The sequence below is a fragment of the Nipponia nippon genome, unplaced genomic scaffold (assembly GCF_047370975.1).
Source record: "Nipponia nippon isolate SJK-2023a ecotype South Korea unplaced genomic scaffold, ASM4737097v1 scaffold_8, whole genome shotgun sequence".
Lineage (NCBI taxonomy): Eukaryota > Metazoa > Chordata > Aves > Pelecaniformes > Threskiornithidae > Nipponia > Nipponia nippon.
In genome coordinates this window covers 49,573,136-49,580,744 of record NW_028262402.1, presented here as the reverse complement: position 1 = coordinate 49,580,744, position 7,609 = coordinate 49,573,136, and the positions used below count along the sequence as shown (strand labels likewise).

The 7,609-nt window shown below is 44.6% G+C and overlaps 1 protein-coding gene across 5 annotated transcripts in view; it reads left to right on the top strand.

Moving 5' to 3' along the window:
• Positions 1-1,539: 1,539 nt before the first annotated feature.
• FAM169A (family with sequence similarity 169 member A) overlaps positions 1,540-7,609 on the top strand; it is a 35,436-nt gene continuing 29,366 nt past the window's right edge. Inside the window, exon 1 of one of the 5 annotated variants that reach the window (XM_087742786.1) lies at positions 1,540-1,662. The gene's annotated coding sequence lies outside the window, so the exon portion shown is untranslated. Of the gene's footprint in view, positions 1,663-1,808; positions 1,950-7,609 lie in introns of those variants that run through there. The other 4 variants (XM_087742788.1, XM_087742785.1, XM_087742783.1 and 1 more) reach the window with 4 other exon arrangements.

Here is a 7,609-nt window from a genome sequence, read left to right as displayed (position 1 = left end):
TTAAAAGACGTGCTGCTTGAGGACGTGGTTTAGCGGTGGACTTGGCACTGCTAGGTTAACGAACGGTTGGACTCGATGATCTTCTTCAGGGCCTTTTCCAACCTGAACGATTCTATGATTCTATTCTATGATTCTTCTCCTAAAAGACTTTCACCAGGATTTTAGTACCACATCCATATCCTAAGCAACTAAGGGAAATATTTTTATTAAATTATATTGTGCATGTTTAAGTGTCCCGATCTCCTTTAAACTATCTAGTAAATAACCATGACAAAAAATAGATGAAAAATTTTTCACTAAAATAGGCCCAAAGGTTCTTGGTCCTTCCATGAAACTGTCAGCAAAAATGAACGTAGAAACCTACAACCGATTTCTAGGTTCTTTTCTTTATGTGTTGTGAAAGCAAAAAATACAGGAAGCAGAGTTACTAAGTGTAAGGATTTCCCGAGAAGATTAAATTCTTATCTTACTGCATGAACATCTCTTGTTGTCTAATACTAGATATTGCAGAACAATTTTCACTGTATAACATTGTGCAAAAAAAAAATGTTGGCTTTCTTTGAAATGCAAGTGCAACATATAATCAGTATTAGTCTAATTAGGAAGAAAAAAAATCAGGTAGTGTAAACCTTGGTCCTGCTACATAGAGCTGTATGAGTTGATCTTGGAGCTCACAAGGCTTCTTGATGGCATAAGTGTGTTTTAGTATGAACTAAAGCATATTCCCATATTAATCCCTTTTTCCATAGCCAACAGACCTTTTTCAAAGCTTGGTCATAAATGGATTTTTAAAGTAATAACTGAATTTAAAAAGTTCTGTTCATGCTGTCTCCCAATACCCCTCCTGTAATCTGATAGTTTCAGCAAAGGTGCATTATTTTAGACACGAACGTAATCACTATTAATGCACTGAATCCCCGCTCCTCTGGCCCCTGGAGGAACAAACCTATCTTTGGCAGATAGCATTGGGAAGTCCACAGAATGACCACTGTCCTACACATTGGGCAATGACCCCATTTTGTGCCCAGCCTCCTCTGTCCCTCCAACGTCACCACAGCTATGCACCTAGTGCTTCCCCAGCTCAGAGCAAAGGCCCGTATGCTGTAAAGCAAGGGTACGTTGTGTAGCGTGAGTCAAGAGTGAGTGCTGTCCTCTCGCGAGAACCCGTGTTTGATTTTGTTGTTCTTCAGCTCCCTGGCATGCAGGTCTTCTCAGGGGTGGACGCTCAGGTGCCGTGGCCAGTGGTGGTCAGTGCTAGGGAACAGGGCTGGCCGTTTCCACGCTCCTGCCTGTAATTCAGTTCAGCCGGCCCCCCGGTTTGGTGAACGGGAGCAGCGGTGCGGCCTCGGGCTGGCCCACGGTGTGGGTGTTTGTCAGAGACGGGGAGGCAGCCCTCACTGGCCAGGGCCGTGAGGCCACCTTCCTTGCAGAGGGGTGTTTCACCCCTAGCCTCACGGTGAGCTGCCCAGCGCTAGCAGCCAACATGTGGCCGTGCTCCTCCCTCCCTGCGGGCACCATCGATCTCCAAGGCAGCCCGAGGCTCCCTCCGTGTGCCAGGGCCACAGGGCAGGTACCACCACCGCCACCACGGTGAGCGATGGCGTGGGTACCACCACAGCCGCCCGGGCTGACCACGGGACAGGCACCAGGCCCGCCGCCACGGTGAGCGACGGCCCGGGTACCGCACTAGCCGCGATGGCGGGGGTCGATGGCGCGGGGGCGCCGGCAGCCGCCATGGCGGGCGGCGCGGGGCGTAGCAGCGGGAGTGCGTCAGCGGCGAGGGGCGGGGAGGCCGCCGGGGGAGATGATATCAGGCGCCGGGCAGCAGGACCGGGCGAAGCCGGAGGTGAGCTGGGAGGCGCCGTGGACGCTGCCTGCTAGGGAGCCGGCCGCCGCCTCCCCCTCCATTCATCCTTGCGCCGCCGCGGTAGGCTGCCCGGCCGGCTGAGGTGAGGCGCTGCGGGGTGCGAGGGGCAACCTTCCGAGGCGTCCCGCTTCTCCGCGCAGCCCCGCCGGGCCTGGCCGGGCGGGTGGGAGGACTCGGCGGCCGCCTGCAGAAGCCGGGCGAAGGGAGGCAGGCCCGGGCTGCCCAGCGGGAGGCAGGTGGGCGGGCCGGAGCGGCCGCTGCCCCGCGGCCCCTCGTCCGCGGCAGGCCCTGGCGCCAGGTGTCGGCCAGCATCCTCGCCGCCCCCCTCCGCGGGCGCCGCGCTCCCTCCCTGGGCAGCGCCCGGGCCCCGCCGCCCGCCGCCGCCATCGCAGCGCCGGGCAGGCCGTGGGGGCCGCGGGAGCGGGGCGGAGGCGGCTCTGTCAGGCGGTGGGGCTGGGCAGGCGCTCCCGCGGCGGGGGGGCGGCCGGGCCCGCCAGCCCTCGCTTCGCCTGGCCTCCGCGGGGTGCGGGCCGGGGCTTGCGGGATGCCAAGTTCGGTGTGAGTTTTGGCCCAGGCCACTCGGTGCTGGCTAGGGCCAGCCGTCTTCTGTGGGGGCATCCGCTGTAGCTGTGCGGTTTACGTATTGTAGCCACACACATATGCAAGGTCTATTATACATACATATCCCTTTACACATGTATATGGAAATAAGAATTGCAACGGTACAATAGATGCCTCCCACAAAAGATGGCTCTGTGTGTGTGTATGCGTGCAAATAGACGTGGACAGGCACAGTCACACACATACTCACTCGCTCTCATACTCCCACGCACACACTCCTCCTATGTGCCATGTGTGTGGTCTTTTGAATTTTATTTTGAGGTAGGGTTGATTCTCCCTTCTTAAAACAAGGGGAAGCATCTTGCCTAAGATATCCGTTGACGTAGCATTGTTATCCTGCTTATGGAGTGTTAAATCCAGCCTGAGAAAGTGGGTTACTCTGGAAGCTAGAGCAAAAGGTTTTACTAGCACTAATGGAAAACAAAACAGACTAACTCACTGATTTTATATACATATTAATGTCCTATTTACAGGAAACCATTGAAGAGTGATATTTAAGCTCTTCTGGGTTGTGGAGTTTTCAGTATTAATAACGAGAAGTTTGGAAAACTAGCCTGCGATGTGGAGATGCTGTCTAGCTGATACTTGTTTTTTTGTGTATGTGTATGCAGAAGAGAGGAGGGAACTTTTCCTTCTTTCTGCCTAAGGGCAAATACTCATTTTGGGTGTTGGGCTGCACCATTGGTCACAGTCTGGTATGTAACCCACTGGTTTTTAAGGGGAATAAATATTGTGGCAGAGTGATCGGCATGATAAAATTAGTGCTGCCTCACTGGAGGACCTATAAAAGATTGCTGCAGATCAGAGTGATCATGGTCTCACTTCTCCTTCAAACTCTTCTGTAGGAAGTGAGTGCATCTTCTCTCTGTTTCCTTAACCACACCAGCACTTTTCTTGTTTAATTGACCTCTGCTTGATTTCGATACTGAAGAGCTTCTTGCTTCTTATCTTAATGGTGGCTGGTAAGAAAACATTTCGGCACCTGTTTCATAGATGGAAAACATCAGGGCAGAGAATGTTTTATACTATAAATGTTTAAATTCAGGTATTATTAACCTCAATGATCATCTCGGTTTCAACACTGTTTTATGAATGAAAAGCTGCTGAGGACTCTGATATGGCAGACGGGTGTTTAAGTTGCTTCCCCGTTCCTCTTCCCCCAATCTGACCTTACTTAGCATCTGCTTGGTATGGAAGCAAATGTTTTACAGTGCCTTTCTTTACTGTTGTGGAAGATGAGTAATTAAAATGGGATTCTGCTGTACTTTTCCAATGTACCCTCTCCAGCAACGTGTGATCAAGACACATGGTACTAAGTCTTTTCGGAGTGTTTCATAACTAGCTCCTTTACAAAGAGGCATTACTCTGAGAAATTACTTGGAACGTACTCTTAAGTTCTTCTGTATGTATATTAAAGTAGATAATGTCTCTTCACTTTAATAATTAAAAACAGGTTTCTTGTGTGTTTTTTTTTTTTTTCCACAACTATTAGCATTGTAAAGATAACACAACTCAGAATTAACTTAAAACTCTCCTTACTTACCCAAACATCCTATCTCTGCAGGTTGGTTTAAATAGTTGTAATTGCATACCTATTACAGTGCAGAATCTTTGCCAATGAAAGATGGAGGAAGTTCACTTCACTGTTAAGGCTGACACTTATTAATGCTTTTGTTTTTGTTTTTAAATGTGAAAAATGGAAATGTTTGATATGAAATCACTAAAAGAAGAACATGGAATTTGGTGATATTAGAGGAACTCATCAGAGAAGAGCCCTTCACTTGCTTACGTTCCTAGGTATAATAAGGGTTGGTATCAATCTCTATCTCGTACCAAGCAATGAATATCGAGCAGCAGTAATTGTTTAAAGGTGTTACCAATTATGTTTCTAAACTTCAAATAGTAATATTAGAGCTGAAGTAATGTGTACTTATGCTTATTTTCACATTGCTATTCCTTAAATATTTCTCTATTCAAGTTACTAGCTTCGCATTTCCTCAGAGATAAATTATCTTCCTCCAGATTCATGAGGTTGTAGCCTCATCATCGAATTGTATGAGCTACACATTCTAGAAAGCCATAGTCATACTTTACTCTGTGAATGTAAAGTTTGGGGCCACTATGGTAGAGGTGCACGCTTTTCTTTGGAACTCCTTTCTTTTGGGTAACCATTTCATAAACTATTTAAAAACAAAAAAACTTTTTCATACAATAGAAATGGGTTTAAAAAAAAAAACCAAGCAAGCAAAATTCAGCCCTGCTCTCAGACTTTTGCTTCTAGCTGTTACAGTGTGGATTAAACAATGCTGAGTGGAAAAGCCTGCTTTAATGTGTTTCCTCTATTGCATTGTTTTAAATATGACTGCAATGGCATATGCGGTGTCTTGATAGCTCTTCTCTGGCACTCTTGCAGTTTTGTCTGCTATTGCTGACTTTTTCTTTTTTTTTTTTTTTTTGAACAATGGGATGTGGCAGCATAAATTTATCTAGTCATTATAAATCTACTTGTTGTTCTTCAGTGAGCCTGAGATTTCAAAGAAGCTTTTAAATATCTCTGTAAAATATGTAAAAAAATCCTGTCCCAAAGGAGTGACGAGCTTTCAGATCTTCCCTAGAATCTCGCTAAAATTAGTGAGAATTGTCAGGACTAACATATCTCTTTCTTTGTTTTCAACATTAACTGGAAAACCTACTAGTGTTTTAAATGATGCATCTATATGTACCAAATGATTCCTTGAACTGAAAATCTGGGAAGATGCATTTGTCTGAATTGTGTACTGAACTGTGTTGTACAGCTATTCAAAATAGCATTTTAGATTTTTGATTTCTTTTCAAATCTAAGTTGTTCCTCTCTTGGTTCTGTGCTTTGTTTTGTAGTAAAATAACATCTTACAATTTTATTATTACTGTAGAACAGGGGACCGGCATATTCACAGCGCCAATGTCTCTCCCTTCTGCGTATGGTTAGAAATTGTTCATGGGCTAGGATGAATTGAATTCACCGTTACTCTTTCTTCTAGGCTTCATCAAAACAAGTAAAGTAAGGGTGGTTAAATAGGTTTCTTTAATTTAATGTGCATCACTGAAGAGGAAGAATAATTGGTAAAGGCGTGGTCTCTATCGAATCAGTAGGCCCTGAGGCAGTGCTAGAAGAGTACACCCTGTTCAGAAGTTCGAGCATAGTAGTGGTTGAGAGCCTGCTGCTGCGCTGGCCTTTCCCAAGCACAGAGTATCGATGAACTTTGACTGGTATGGAATGCTGCATTAACCCTAACTGACTTTATACTTCTAATACACCAGGTGTAAAAATGTGAAATGTGTTTAGGTTAGCAAATGAAGTGCTAGACCAATCTTCTATCTAGCTCTTTTGCAGGTAGCAAATCCTGCAAATAGAAAAGCTTTCTAGCTTGAATAGCTGTTCTCACAGCTGTTGTAGAATTGGCCAGCAATAATTACAGCTTTTGGGAATTTGTATGATTTGTGAGTTGATAATGATAAAATAGTTGGGGATGCTAACAATAACAATATAAATGTTATTACAGTACAGACAACTTAAAAGGATTTTAAAGTGTTGGAGTATTTTATTTCTTTTGATACAGCAGCATTGAGAGTTTATGTTGTCAGCCTTTACTCTGAAGCTGCAAAAGGAGTTTTCTGAAGAAGGAGGAGGTAACAACCTGATTGCTGCAACTGAGGGTTAAAGCTGAAGACTAAGTTAGGGTTAATATCATGAGTTAGCAGTGCTAATATTGTTCCATTTTTTTTTATACAGTACGGTATGGTGATATGTTCAGAGGTATGATTAACTTGCTTATCTTTGTGCTAAACCCATCCCTAACAAGCAAGTAATGTCTGTATTTCTGGAGAAGATCAGTTATTGAAGCTTTTAAGGCATTTTAGAAAAATATTAAGTACATCCATAACAGGATATCCTAGGTACTAGGAGGTGTAGCTTAGAAGTTTGAGTCTTACCAATGTGTATTACAGTGAGGAGCAGGGGAAATGCGGTATATTCACAGAAGCGTGTAAGTTCTTGGAAGGATGTCAGGATGGTTTATGATGGAGATAAGGACAGGATGACACCAGGGAGGAGGTTGCATGTGAATTCCTTTCTGCTGTTAGAGACATTCTTGCTAACATTCTCAGACTCAGAACTTCAGTCCTGTGGTAACATGTTTACTGATAGCTAGTGAATGCATGTTAACGAATGTTTTTTTTATAATGCAGCTGTGATAGGTTGAACTAAAACAGCAGTGGCTATACCCAGATAATTGTGGAAAACAAAAATGAACCATCTGCAAGTATGAGACTGCTGAAAGCAAAGGCAAAAATGCTCAGGAATGTGCCCTGTCTGCTAAGGAGTTTGCTAAATATTGTTTCTGATGGCAGTAAGTATGGACAGTGGGGAGAAGTGATTCATTTTGGGGAAGATGGTGTGCCCTGAGCTGCTGCTCATTTGTGTGATCCCATTGGAAAACTTGGAGAAAAGGGATGCAAATCAGTTGATGTCTGAACAGATTCTTGAGGGCTCTGAGCAATGAAATACTCTTTTGATGTTTTATTCTTCCTTTGTTTTGGGAACAGGACTTTTACATAAACAAGAAATACCAGACCTTGCTACTTATTTTTTAATTCTAGCTGGACCAGCCTACAAGTGGCCTGACTCTTTCCTACCTTCTTAGTCATATTGATGCTAGGTTTGAATTTGTGTTTCTTGACTGCTTATTTTTCAAAGGATGGAGTTTACTTATAGTTTTATAGTTTTAGTTCACATCTGCCTTTTTTCCATCCTTCTGAAGATAGGATGAGGAAGACAAACTTATTCACTGCTGAGTCCAGCTGTGAGCTAGATGGGAGTAGTCTGGCTGTGTAGCCTCTGTAAAGGTGAGGAAGTATTGGTGCTGTTTTGCATGGACATATGGAAATGCTTACATCTGCCACTGTATTTGTGAGAACGGTGCCTGTCACTTGGGATGGTAGTTTGAAATATCTCTTCACAAAATGACTAGGCTCATACTGATACTCAGTAATGACTTCCTCATCACGTCTGTGGCCCGAGCATGGTGTCTGAAAGCCCTGATTACTTCCTTTGAACATTGTTCTTGATGTCTGTGATATTCT